Source organism: Peromyscus eremicus, chromosome 11 (genome assembly GCF_949786415.1).
Source record: "Peromyscus eremicus chromosome 11, PerEre_H2_v1, whole genome shotgun sequence".
NCBI classification, from domain to species: domain Eukaryota; kingdom Metazoa; phylum Chordata; class Mammalia; order Rodentia; family Cricetidae; genus Peromyscus; species Peromyscus eremicus.
Window position 1 is genome coordinate 39327895 of NC_081427.1, and position 14999 is coordinate 39342893.

Genomic DNA, 14999 nt, shown 5'->3' on the forward strand with positions numbered 1-14999 from the left:
TAGCTCCTGCCTCATAGACACAACGTGCCATAAGAATGGCCTTGGTTGAGTGTGGGTTAGATATTTGATCCCAGATGGTCAGAGTGTGAGTTAACTACTTAGTCACAGAGCGTTCTAGTGATAAGTTCTGGTGACTGAGAAATAGACCATGGAAGGATGCCGCTGTGTCAGGCTCTGTGGACAGGAACTCAGGAAAAACCTACAGTGGAAACCAGGCCTGCAGGCCTTGTCCCAGGCCTCTGAGGCGCAGGGAAGTTAATCAGGATTGGTTTGTGGCTGCAAACTTCATGGAGGTCACAAGTTCTAACTAGGCACTGATCCCTAATGTCCCTGTGCCATTATTCTTGTGGCTGTCCTAAAGCTACCTGCCTTAAAGGACAGTCAGTCCTCACTGGTAAAGTATTTGAGTCACACATTAAAGACGAGGTTAACTGTCCCTGTGAAGTTACCTTTAAGGGGGCTTGAGCTGCTCAAGAGAGGGTGTTCTATTGCTTTGTGACTTACTAGTCCACTCAGAAATGGTCTCTGAGGTTGAAGTGGTTATATTTTCCCTGTGCCTCACAGTTTCATTCACTCCAGGGAATGACGCTCAGGCCTGCAGAGTTGCTGGGCTGACAGTCCTCTGCAAGCTGAACCAGCACATCTGAAGAATGACACTGTGGAGCCAGAGGACTGGGTCAACTCCTGGGTTCCCCAGACCCCATATGACCTCAAGACAGTTGGCCAACCTATCCTTGCCCTGAGTTGTGCTGTAGGCCTCCTTAGAATTCATGGCATTGGGGGCCTATTGGTTAAGATCACCATGGAAAGTCCTTAGTCATTTTGCAATTGTCCTCTAAACAGACATGGGAAGTGATAACTGATTCCAGAATTAGGTGACAGACATCATCACATGACCCTGAGCTAGGAAGTGTGTCTAACCGGTACCCTATAGGCCTCATGTGCCCAGAATAGCTGTGAATGGGTCTCAGAACAAAGTCACAAACTTTACTCAAGACTATGAGATACTTTTGCAAATCTCTTGGACAGTCCTTGAACTTGAACTTCTTAGATGCAACCATGAGTTGCAAACCTGACTCCCACCGCTCTCAGACCCACTGAACTGATGAAGGGGGCTGGAGTCCAGCTCCTCCTCCACCCTTTCGGTACAGATACCCTGGCTTTCTAAGAGCTGAGTGCCAGTGTACCTCGGAAGTTGTCCCATAGCTCTAGCCAGGAGAAGAGCGTGGAAGGCAGCTCAGAATTCTGTTTTGACTTGCCAAATCAATAGTGGTCCCATTCAGGTGCTCTTCTACATCTTACAGCATGAACTTGAGACCCAGAGGAGCAGCCTGCTTGGTATCAGTACCTGACTGACCTCATCACTTCCAGGCATTTGGATGGGCAGTGCCTTTCTCCAGGGAGCTGAGTTCTTGGTTCCTTGGTACGTTAAGTGTTAGTATAGATCAGGTTAGATCACGTAACATAGTTGCTCTACTGTTGTCCAGCCCAACTGTTTTAGAAAATTGTTTTGTACTTGAAATAGTTCCCTTGAGAACAAAAATTTAATAAAAAAAAAAAAATTGAACTACAGTCAAGGATTTAGCAAATTGAGTTCAACCTAAAACTAATATTGACTCTGTGTGCTTGTTACAGAATATTTTAAACCATTTTTCTGTCACCTGGCCCATCTGGGAATTCTCTACCAAGCCAGGTGGAGTGGCTAGGTGCAAACGTGCAGCGAAGGCTGTATGGTCTTAACTCCATACATCTGTTTGGATAAATCACAGGGCTTTTGGGAAAGTAAGACCTGGTATTCTAGAGCAAAGGGCCTTACTGAAATGTTAATGGCTGTTAGTCTAGAATCCATGGAAAGCTTGACCTTTTCAGACACTTACATTGACACGACCTCATGATATAATTCCACAGTATCTAAAGTACCAAAACCTATGTAGGTATCAGTCATTTTAAAAAGAGGATGATGGTGCATGGCTGTAATCAAGAGACAGAGGTTGAGGGATTGCTAAATTCTAAGCTAGCCTGATCTACAGAGCACCAGGCCATCTGGGGCTACATAAGGAAATCCTGTCTCAAATAAAAAAGAGGGAACCTGGGGCTACATAAGGAAATCCTGTCTCAAATAAATAAGAGGGAACCTATATGCTAGTATAGAATTTCCCAAGAAAATTAAATGAAATAAGAGAGCAATCTCCCCTGGAAATAAATAAATAAATAAATAAATAAATAAATAAATAAATAAATAGAGGCAGACAGTGTCCCACATGCTATTCCGACAAGTAAAACAAATGCTTATACATGTGTAGATTATTTCATAAATGCCCCCAAATTAGTAACATGTTGTTGGCTTCTGGGGCCAAGGACTTGGGACAAATATGGGAGACACTGTTCATTGTATGGTCTGTTGGATCTTTTGTGTTTGAATGATTGACTTGTTTGGTGTTTGAAAAATAGATGGAGACAAGATTTGAAGTTAACAGAGGGACTAGCAAAATTCAAGAGGGATGTCAAAGAGGTGGATGGTGCTACATCCCAAGGCCAATGCCTTTGAGACCTAGAAGCTAATCTGTTGGCTGGGTTACCTCTTGTTGAGACCTAATCACATGTGGAGTAGAAGGACCGCAGACAGTAAAGACAGCCGTGATCAGGCCATGGCCTCTTGCTTTATATACGAGGAGCTATCCACTTGTCTTTCTAATCAAATTCCCTCCTGGCTCCTATCTTGTGAATCCTTTCACGATGCTTTCTTTAGTGCCTGGCCCCTTCTCTGCACTAACACTTCAATGATGGCATTTAACAGTTACCTGTGGATCCAGGTGTCCTTCTTTTTCTTACCACCTGAATGTGGGGTGTCTGCTATGGACATGATTCTCCTTCCTGCCATTACATCCAAGCTTTGTCTATAGGACCCTTCCTTCTAAACAATTTGATCAAGGAAGCCGGGGCTTATTGTCACCCCTAGAAAAGAAGAGATCTAGAAAGAGGCGGAGCTGAGATTTGAACATGAGCCACCTGATGCCACAGCTCACAAAGCAGTCTAAATCACTTGTCTACTTACCTGAAAGCTCTGGGTGGGTGATCCTATGCAACATGACAGGGAGGGCGTGTTCTTGTCTTGAAGACAAGTCTCTTCCCTGTCCCTGTCTTGTACTTGCCTGAGACCCCAGCTGTACACAAGCCAGTAAATTCAGGCACAGGCAGTCTTAATCACAGAAAACCCAAGTGACCCCCCAGGTTGGTGAATGATACTAAATGGCACTTTGGGGAACAAATGAAATGGAGACATTTGAGCCCTGGGCACCAGCACTGCCAGCACACAGTTGCCTTCCTGTGAGGGCCATCTTTCACAAAGACAGACCTCTGTTCGGCTTCCAGGAGAATGGTGGGCCGGCTGGCCACAGAGGCGCTTTGTTTTGCAGGGTACTGCCTCTGTGCACCAGCCTGCCTGCCGATGCAGATTTGTGACCCTGCAGAGTGACAGATCCCTCACACATCACACCCTTTTGAGCCGTGCATGAATGGTTGTTGAGTTTTGACTGTCAAATCCTTGTCCGCTAAGCTGCTGCTGTGTAGAGCTGGGGGGAGGCTTAAGGAATCAGCCAGCCTCTGAGAGGGGGTCCAGGGAAATAGCGTCAGCAGAGCTGCTGGAGTGGAAGCCCCTAAATACCCTGAAAAACGGTCACTTGGCCATGCTGCTTGTTTTGCTTAATAAACAAACTTAATATAAAAGACTTCAGACCAACATGTTCACTGCCGTAGACAAACCCTTTGGGAAACTACCATTTCATCAAGGACGCTTACCCCAATGGACCACACATTCAAGTAAATTAGTTTCAAAAGCTTATGAAGGCATCTATCTACACAGTAGAGATATCCTGGATGTGGGTGGAGGAAAGTGCTTTATTCATTCAACATAATGGAATACCTATTGTGTTACGGGTGCTGTCCTGGGCATTGGGAATGCAGCAGTGAGCAAAACTCACCAGACTGGACATCCTAGTATGTGGAGAGGGGGGAGAAATTTGTTAGTGAAATAAATGGCACTATTTTAAAAAGGGCAAGTGTTACGGGGAAAACATGAAGTGAAGAGACAGAGGACGAGTAGCGAGGGATAGTTTTGTTATGAGCTGGTCAGGACAGGACCTCCAACTTGAATGAAGGATTAGAGAGATTGCCACATGGATAACCAGAGACAGAATGTTGCAGACCATGTACAGCAGAAGCAGAGACCCTGGGGCAGGCGCATACCTGGCATGATTGAAGGATGGCAGGGTATGGGGCAGGGGAGAGTCCTGTGTGGCTATTGTGAGGAAGGATGGGTGAGGTGGGGCAGGCAGTCTTGCAGGGTCGAGTGGAAGGAGTCAGCCTAGAGGTGAGTGAGGAAAGAGCAGAGTGGGCAATAGCCGTCGGGATGCTCAGTGCATCCCCTCTGAATAAGATGGAGAGCTCTGAAGAGTTCAGTGGGAAAGGTTAGCGTGACAGGAACAGTGGCCACTGAGCCTGTGGACGAAGGCAAGAGGAAGGAGACCAGGCAGAAAGCTTTGTGATCCTCCAAATGTGGGGGTGGTCCATACCAAGAGTGTAGCGGGGAAGCTGAGGGCAGCTGGGTTGAGTCCCTAGACCGGCTACCATGTCCTTAGTTCCTTGGCAAGCCAGGGCACACTTCCTGTCTCTCTGAGTTATCACTGGTGACCACCAGCCTTTGTGGATTTAGTTGTGATTTATTGACTACCTTGCCCAGTGAGTCATTTATTCCCTTAGATAGGATCTCTTAGGTACTGCCTTTATAAGTCAGCTCCTGGAGGGTCATCTTATTCATAAATTCTGGAACCACCTCACCACTGTCTCCGAATACAATACCCTGACCCAGAAAACTGCCTTCCAGACTTCCGGGTGCCACATCTATTTTCAGTTTTCGATTGAGTTTCCTGAGAATCTTGCTTCTGGGTGCAATTGAGTCAGCCTAGTTGTCATAGGTGCCAAACTCTGGTCAGCCCTGGGATCTCCATGGCAGGTCCAGGCCTGCTCATTGACTCTGAGGACTTCATAACTACCTGGTCAGGAAGCTGTCACTTGACAATGCAAATTGAGTTAGCCAATTTGGACAGACTGAGGATTGCTTGGATTCCTTACCATTGCCCAGTGCACAGACATTGGCTTCCCAGCTTTCTGTAGCATCGAGGCCTCGGCTGTTTGCTTGCTTATTGGGCTGTATGTTTCCTCCAAGTGAACCTTTGTGTGGCTCCTTGTACCTCTCTTTGTTCTTTTGGTTCATCTATTTTTTTTTTTTCCATCATTTACCTGCAAACGGACTAGCAAAACTACACTTTTTTCTTTTGCCCTCTTCTGGATGTGCTCATTTTTGGAACCCAGTTTTACATCAGCGTCACCAGGACCTTTCAAAACACTGTTTTGTTGGGCTGGAGAGATGGCTCAATGGTTAAGATGGTCCACTGTTTGCTCTTGTAGAGAACCTGAGTTCAGTTCCTAGAAGCCAACATTGGGTGGCTCACAACTGCCTGTAACTCCAGCTCACGGGGGATCTGAAGTGTCGATCTTCCACAGGCATGTACACTCATGTGCACAGACACACATGCACATATACATAATTAAAAACAATAAAGTCTTTTCAAAAATATTATGATGCCTAGACCAATCAAGGCAGTAACTTGAGGGTGGGCTTGGGCATCAGTGTACTGTAAAAAGCTCCCAAATAATTCTGAATACAACTTCATTTTCCTTAAATAAATATGAGCAGGGCCAGGTCCCACAAACTGTTTAGCTTTCTCATCCTCTACAGCTCAAAGGTTCTCTCTGGGTGAGACCTTATAGAGAGTCGATCAGGGGAGGGATTAGAAGAAGAAAACATTCAGTATATAAATTTAGCTCTCCATTCCATGACCAGGACCCAAGGTCTGGAGTACACTGTGCGTTAATGTGGTCTAGTCCATGATCTGTTCTGAATAGCACAATTATGTGTTACAGTTTGTGTTCATGGTTAGAGGAGGTGATTTGTTAACGATGAATGATTTCCATGCATCACAAAATGTTTCTTGTTCTTTAATGCTTTTGGGGTTTTCATAGTCTAGAAGCGGCCCCAGCCTCCCTGGGAAGTGGGGACTTTGGGGTGAGTAGACATAGCCAGGAAGACAGAGATTTCCAGAAGTTGGATCATTTTTTTTTTTCTGGAATGTTCTCTTACCCCTCCCCCAATTGGGGGGTTCCGTGCTTCTCTTATTACAAAGGAGGATGACTGAGGGCTGCTGGGAGTTTTACGAAGTCGATTATGTACTTACTGGTCCTTCATGCAGCTTTGTCAAATTTCCTGGTCTCCTTGTGCGACCCCACCCATCTGGCCACATTAGACCTCAAGCCAGCTGGCCTTTTGTAAGCGGTTTCCTCTGCTGTACTGCCCTTCCAAGTCCTCTTTGTCTGGCTGGATCCTGCTCCTCCTTCGCGATGGGGTTCAGGCACTACCTCCCACTGGCAGCTGTCCCTGGCCCGTCTTCCCGGTCTTACTTGGTTAGATGTCCCTCCTCTTGTCCCCAGTGCTTTTACTCTGCTTTGACATTTGTCGCATTTATAATCTCTTCCCTACTCTCTCCCCCTCTACTCATGTTGCTTCTCTGCTTTTTATTTCCCAGTGTTTAGCACAGTGCCTGGCGTATTGACTTAGCGTAAGAATGAAATCAAGTCTGGGTTGATTCAGAAGTTCCACAGTTCCACGGTTCGGTTCGATTTGCTATGGAGTTCCAAGCAGAATGACTGAACAGCTCAGCAGCCTCCTTCCTCTCCCTCCCTTCTGGGTCAAATTGGTTGGCCCGAAGAGCTACTCCCTCTCTGGAGCAAAGTACAAAGTCCTCCGCATCCATTGTCACCGCGCAGTGCTTTAGCAGGCTCCTGTGTGTGTGTGTGTGTGTGGGGGGGGGTGTTCCAGCTACTGCTGGGGTTCAGATGTGCCTTGAGTGTGCTGGAGACGTGGTCCTCATTGTGGTGTTGAAAGGGGTGGAACCTGTAAGAGATGAGTGAGGTCTAGTAGAAGGTGGGTAAATCAGTGGGGGGTACCATCTCTGAAAAGGCATACTATAGTTCTCGGGAGCAACTGGTTTCCATGGCAGCAGCTGTTCTGAAGAGAGTGAGCCTGACTCTAGAGCTCTCTCTGGCTCCTTGTTCCACCAGTGACCTCTTCTACATATATCCCTGCCACCGTGATGCTGTTTATATCAGTCCCTCACCAGCAGTGGAACAGACGGGGTGCTCCAAACTTGGATACTCATTCTCTCAAACTGTTTCCTTCCAAAACGCCTAGTCCCGAGTCTTTGTTAGGACAATAGAAAACAACTAACACAGTTACCATTTTTTTGTTGCTGTTGTTTCAAATGATGCCTCAGTGAAGAGCCTTACTCATTACATTAGTTGCCTACTGTTGCTATAACAAATGATCACAAATTCACTTACTTAAACAAACAGAAATGCAGTACTTTATTGTTCTGGATGTCGCAAGTCCAAAATAGATACCATGGAGGTCAAGGTGTCAACAAGATGGCACTGCTCTTTGGAGACTACGAAAGAGAGTCTCTTTCCCTGGCTTTGGTAGGGTCGTGATGCTGCCTTCATTTCTTGGTGGCAAACCTCTTCTGTCTTGACAGCCCAGGCTGACTGAGTCTTTCCTATTTTGAATCACTGTGACACAGTCCCTTCTGTCATCCTTATTCACGTTTAGAAGACCCTTGGGGCTACACTGGGCCCAATAGACATACTCTAGGAGACTCTTAGTAAGGTAAGCTGGTTGGCAACATTTATTGCTTAGGCAGCCTTTGTTGCTGCCTGCTGTGAATGTAACAGATTCACAGGTTCTCAGATTTGGGATGTAAACATCTTTGGGGGTGGCATTATTCAGTTTACCATAATCTTTGAATGTTTGTATGATGCTCTCTGTAAAAATAAATCAACTAGAAATGAACTTGCAGAACTGTGAAGATTGGCACAGAAGTTTCAGTTGCTTTCATGAAGGTCTAGAGCTCTGCCACCCTGTCCCATCCTGTCTCCCTCCAGCTCCAACACTGTAATGCATTGATTCGTTGTCAGTTGTACTGTTAAAAGTAATTTAGTGCCCCAGAATATGAAAACTAATAAAATCTGATGCATCCATTTCCCTAAAAGCTGATGGAGCACAGATGTCTCCAGGATCCCAAAGTCAACGGTGTTTGTCTCTCAAAGGACTGTGTTTTGCTTTGGTTAATATTTATTTAGGTCCACATGGTATGAGTACCAACAGCCGATGAGTAAAGATATACAGAATCAAGGATTAGGGAATAGTTTATGATAATTTTTTTTTTGCTAGCAGTATATACTGGGATTTGAATCATTGATTTTTTTAATTTATTGATTGGTACATTCATATTTAACATAGGCATTCCCTGCCATCCAGGAACTTAACGAATCATTAAAAGGGCTAAGACACAAGTGCCATTACACAGCATGTGATTCAGAGTTGATGATTATATTTGTAGAAAGTCCATCCATTGCAGCTGTACACTGTCCTGTTATAACAGGCCGCCTTTATTCTGTGTTTTTAGGCAAATAGGTGATTATGCAATATAAAGCATAGTACCCTGAACTTTTGCCTGAGTACAAAATTTTATCAAACCTCAGAGAGTAGTCTCCAAAATAGGCTATCTGAAATAAGCCAATCACGTAGTTTCAGCAGGTAACATAAGGTAGCGAGACTGGTCAGATCTACAGGCACAGAAAGGAATAATTGCTGGGGCTGGAGGTCGGAAGAACGGGCGTGAATTGTTGATGGGCAGAGATCTTCAGGGTTTCAGTTTTGCAAGAGGCTGGGTGTTGGTTGCATAGCAGTGTTAATTCACTTACTGTTGCTTAGCTACAGACTTGAAGAGGAATGAGATAGTAAGAATTGCACGTCATGTATATACCATCCTTTAAAATCTTTTAAAATACTCTCTTGTAAGCAGTCATGGAGGAAGTTACTGTAAGCACTTAAGTACCATCTTCGTTAGACATATCTATACCCTGCCTGCTTAGTACTCACCCAAAACTTGTGGGTTAGATATTAATTGACCTATTTTGTAGATGAAGAAGGCTCCATAACTGTCTAGTCACAAACTAGAACTGGAACCCAATTCACTTTTCTCCTGTATTCTCATGCTTAATACCCAGAGGCACCTGACTAATTTACACGGAATATCCCCCTTCATAGTCTCTAAGCTAGAAATAACCACATTAAAATTGAGCTGGTCCTGTTGGTGCATGCCTGTAACCCAGGTGCTTAAGAGGTAAGAGGTAGGAGGGAGGGTCAGAAGTTCAAGGGCAGCCTTGGTGGCTTAATGAGTTTGAGTCCAGTCTTCCATAAATGGACCTTGTCTTAAGAACAACAACAAAAAGATGATACCCAGAGTGGGGCGTGGTGATTCATATGCTCAGTACTCAGTACTCATGACCTCAGGACTCAGGAGGCTGAGGTAGGAGGGTAGAGGACTGTGAGTTTCAGGCCAGTCTGGGCTATATGGTTAGAACTTGTCTCAAAACAACAACAAAGGCCCTACCAAACACCACAAAGAAAAAGACTCCTCCCCACTTACAACAACAAAACACCACAAGATTATTTATTCAGAATATAAAAGCCTCGGAAATATTCAGCATCTACAGCTGAAGTTCGTGGTACTAAAAAGAAGTTCTTCCTTCCTCCTCTCTCTTTCTTGCCCTTCTTCCTTTCCCATTCCTTCTTGCTGGCAGTGTAGAGTAGTGTCTGAACCACAGTCACACAGCAGAGCAACCTGTATCAAGGTGAGTTATAATTTCCTTATCTCCACCGTGGCGTCTTTCGCTCAGAAGGCTGGGGCAGATCTGTTAGAGATCAGACGAAGGACATGCCCCATCTGCTTCTCCTCCTACTCGGCCCTGGATGACATCATATGAAAAGTCATTTCCTGCTTGATCCTTATCTCTAATGCTCGCTAAATTAATGGTCTCACTTCCTTTACTCTTGTGTGTAGAATCTGAGAACAAAAGTACAATCACTTCCTATTGAGTTTTATACTGATGACCCTGAAAGGGTCATGTGTTTGGCTGGTTTTCTCCTCTCTGGGGAGAAGAGAAAACAAAACAAAAAAACCAAAAAAAACGGTAGTTTGCTGTGGAATTACTATTTGCTGATGGATGTATTTCCAGCCTACAAACTGGCTGAAGACTTGAAACAAGACCCAACAGACAGTATGGAAGTTTTACAACTGGTTGGAAAAGGGCGGAGGTCATTATACACTCTATCACTGCGGGACACTCTGAAGCTGAGTCCCCCGTGCAGTAAGGGACAATGAAAACAGCACCAGACTTTGCCACCCGATCCACAGCTGCTCATTCCAAAGGGAAACTGGGCATTGAGTGACAAACTGTCAAACTGATTCCTTCAGGGAAGTTCGTGTTCCTAAAAGGACCAAGCTGCAGCCATCGCTAAGGGCGAGTGTGTTTAGATGACACCACTCAAGGGTCAAGCTAGCTGACCAAGTGCACTGAAGACTTCTGTTCTCTACCACCCCTTTAATTATCATAAATGTTTCATTTTATGCCGCAGAACTTTTGGGGTCCCATCTTATTGTTGTCAAGCCTTGAGGGTGTTTTTAATGCAACAGAGTGACAGTTCTGTCTACTGTGTAGATGTATTAATGGTTTCAGAGCAAAAATACCCAGGACCCTTGGACTCTTGACTTTTCATGTGGAGATTGTCCGTCTTTGTTAGTCCTCTTAACAGGAAGCGGATATATGACTGCGGATATAGAGAGCAATGAGTTCTAAAATTTAAAATTTTTCATCAAATCAGGATTATTTTACTTGGAGGGATAAAGTTAGCAACCTGTTTGGATTGTTCTAAAGGGAGATTTTTTTTAAAAAAATTTATTTACTTTCATTTTATTTGCATTGCTATTTTGCCTGCATGTATGTCTGTGTGAAGATCTTGGAGTTAAAGTTGTGAGCTACAGCCGGGTGGTGGTGGCGCACGCCTTTAATCCCAGCACCCGGGAGGCAGAGCCAGGTGGATCTCTGTGAGTTCGAAGCCAGCCTGGGCTACCAAGTGAGTTCCAGGAAAGGCGCAAAGCTACACAGAGAAACCCTGTCTCGAAAAACCAAAAAAAAAAAAAAAAAGTTGTGAGCTACCATGTCGGTGCTGGGAATTGAACCTGGGGCCTTTCTGGAAAAGCAGTCAGTGCTCTTAACCACTGATCCATCTCTCCAGCCCATTTTTTTTTAAAAATGAGAAAATTAATACATGGTAAGTAATACTTGGTAAGTACAGGAAGGTGAGGTAAAAACAATCTGGTGTTAAGTTATTTTTTGTTCATCACACACACAGACACACACACACCCCTGCTGATTACATGGCCTCCAATGTCTCGCAGTCCTCAGACACCCTTTGGGAGCGGGGAATAGCACTCACTACTGTTGGGTACTAAGAATGTGGTGATTTACAGAAGGTCACAGTAGGAAGTGGTGAGGTAGAGGTGGATTTAACATGTGGGTAGTGAACCTCGGCGCCTTTGTTCTCAACGGTGGGTGTATTTTTGGGTATTTCCCTTGGGTTTTCTTTGAAATATATTACAAACACGGAGGCAGGGAAAAAATGTAGTAGTCAGACTTAAATGCCAGTGAGTACAGTGTGGTGACTGGGAGAAGGGGCATTGGACACAGGAGATAGCGCATCTGTATTCCTTGTCCAATGTGTGTCCTCAGGCTGGTGACTACCCCACCCTCCGTTTTTTTAACCAAGGTAGAACCATTCCTCCAGGGTCAGTTTCCCATGATCCTGTGTGGATTTGATTCTTTTTTAATATTACCCTTTCTGTTTGAAACAGCTTGAGAAGCTCATCTTTTCTGAAGCAAAACTCTGATTGATTAGCAGATCTTATTATATATATATGTATATATATATATTATATATGTGTGTGTGTGTGTGTGTGTGTGTGTGTGTGGTTTTATATATGTGTATATATTTGTATGCATATTTGGTTTTTAATTCCATGTTTTCTCATCAATATTCTGCAATTTAAAAAATCAAGTATCTATTTACTTCACATATATTTACTCATATGTGACATTAATCGCTTTCTATTTTCTTATTATTGGAAGCACACATTTTCCCATGTTTTTACTTCTAAAGATGAATAGTTTTTTATGCAGAATATTAGCTATTAATTAGTTTTTAAACTGTTGTAACAAATTACTACTTGCTCGATGGCCTAAAATATCACAAACATTGCTTTCTAGTTTTAGAGGGCAGAAGTCAGGAATAGGTCTCACTGGACTAAAATGAAGACGTTAGTCGGACTACCTTCATACTGCAGGATCATGGGAAAATGAATTTCCTTCCGTTTTCCAGCTTGGCTCATGGCCATCTTCCATCTTCAAAGTCAGCCAAGGCCGGTGAGGTGCATCTCGCAACGCATTCCTCCGATTTGACTCTCTGGACCTTTTCTTCCACTTATAACCTCCTTGGTGATTCTGTTTGGTCTACTTGGATAATCCAGAATGAACAACAGAATTTCAAACTCACAGTGGAATCGCTTCCTGTGATAGGAAATTCAGAGCATGAAACGTTACATCGTGGAAAGTGGGTCTCTTCCTGACCCACATCCTCCAAGTTCTACAGTGGCTCTAGGTTGTCTATGGAGATGTTCTGTGTACATAGAACATTTGTGTCTATGTGCTTCCTTTAGTACAAATCCTTTATGCTTTTACAGTTAAGGTAGGAAATACCATCTTGGATCTAGAAGTCCTATGTAAGACTGCTGCAATGAATTACCATTTATTTTGTTTTAGGCATTTTGACTGTATAGAGACTTTCTCATCTTTTACTTAGAAGCTGGATGCACAGAAACCTCTAGTTTGTATAGCTGTAGTGTCAGTGTGGAGAGGCATATTGAAAGAGTTCAGCCCCAGAAGAGGCACACATGTCTTCATCCTCAGAGTTCAACATTGTGTTTATGCACTGAAAAGTGAATAGTACACTATGTGATAAGACTAACTATTCCTAGCTGAGAAATAAATGATAATGTAATATGGGTTTATGCAAAATGTATCAGATAAGCAGATTTCACTACCTTGAATTCATACTTTCACAAAGAACAGTATGATCACCTTATTTAGTAATCACTTTCTGAACTATAGTGTTCTGCAACTGTTTGGTAAGATAATAGTTTGATGGAAAAAAAAAACTATGATGAAATAAATTCAACCCAGATTTCCTCCATTCAAATAATAAACAGGGTGGGTCTTCCCACATCATGTAAACAATCAAGATAAATTCCCACATGCATGCCTAGAGACCTGTCTTCCAAGTGAGTCTAGATGCTATCCAAGTGACAATTAACGCACTAGCCATCACACGCTCTAACATGTCTGTAGATGACAGAGTCATGTCTCAGTGTCAAAAAATCAGACACAGGACTGGGAAGAGAGCTCAGTGATCTGTTTTCTGCAAAAGCATGAAGACCCGAGCGTGTCTCCTCAGCATCATGACAAAAAGGTGAGCATAGGGTAGTGTACACCTGTACCCCAGTGCTGAGGGGAAGACAGGCAGTTTCTGCGGACTCACTGGCCACCCAGCCTAGCTGAAATGCTAAACTCCAGGTTCAGTGAGAGATCTTTTCTCAAAAAAAAAAAACAAAAAAAAAACTGATGGTGAGCAATAACAAAAGAAATTTGGGCATCAACCATTGACCACCACACAAAACCACACAGACTAGTGTACCTGTGTATATACATGCACACATGTGTATAAACACACACATACACACACACACACACACACACATACACCACAGAGTCTTGGCAGCTCTGTTTATAGGAATATAAATTTATAAGTTATCAGTTTGTTTTATTTCAAATGTCAACATATAATTTAAATTTACAACCCCCTGGCACATTTGCATTGATATTTCTCTAGGCTATTTTGTTAAAAACAAGAATTTCTAGAGCAAAGATAGTTATAAATGATGTGTATTTCAATGTTCTTTATAATTTCAAAGCATTTGATAATAAAATGAAGTTATATGAAAAAAGTGGGTTACTAGAAAACAGTTTTTTTAACAAGAAAAAGTATATATTTTCACATCTATAAATGTCTATGGTAATATTCTATAGTATGTTTTTAAGAAACATCACGTTGTATATCTAAAACTTTATAAATCTCTTTAAAAGGGGCCTAGATGGTCATGTATGCATTCAAGGGTCTTGAATTTGTCAGCAATGGACTGGGAAAGTTGGGGTCAGGCAGGGCAAGGGACACCTTTATACTTTTAACTTTATGCAATCCATGTCTGCATGAGATTTTACTCACCAAATAAGCCACACGATTATTATTAAAAGGAACATGAATGGTTCAGGGTAGATGGCAGGGTCCCCAGTTCCATGTGGTCACTCAGAAATCCACATTTCGGCCCGCCTCTGTCACAGGGTGTTATCTTCATTTGAGGAGTGGAGTTAAGGAGCAGGAAGGGGAGATTGTGAAATACATGTGCATTGTTTTGAGAACAAGGCAGAAACTGGGATAGTTTCTCACTTTCTACTGAGGACCACACACACATGTCTAGACCTAGAAGGAGAGATGCTTGAAAATGACTCTCCCCCATCCCCATAACCCCCTCACCCAACCCAACTAGTGACTCATTATTGTGGAGGAAAGAAAGACCTGTTGGTCAACAGCTGCCTTCTCCTCCCAACCTGGTCTTGCTACAGAACTAGAAATGGTCTACATCCATCACCATTTCTGGGAAGAGCTTCCTGTGTGGTCTTGGCCTCAGAGACCACTGAAGCTCATCCGTGACACTCCCCACAGCCCTTGCTGGGACTCAGCCACAGTCTGCTTCTCTTGTTCTTTTCTTTTCTAGGAATTGAGATGTCTTCAGTCTATGTCACACTTTTGCATTAGATTTACCAAATTTGTCCTGTTACAACCAATCCTTGCTAACTTGGGAGAAAACATAACA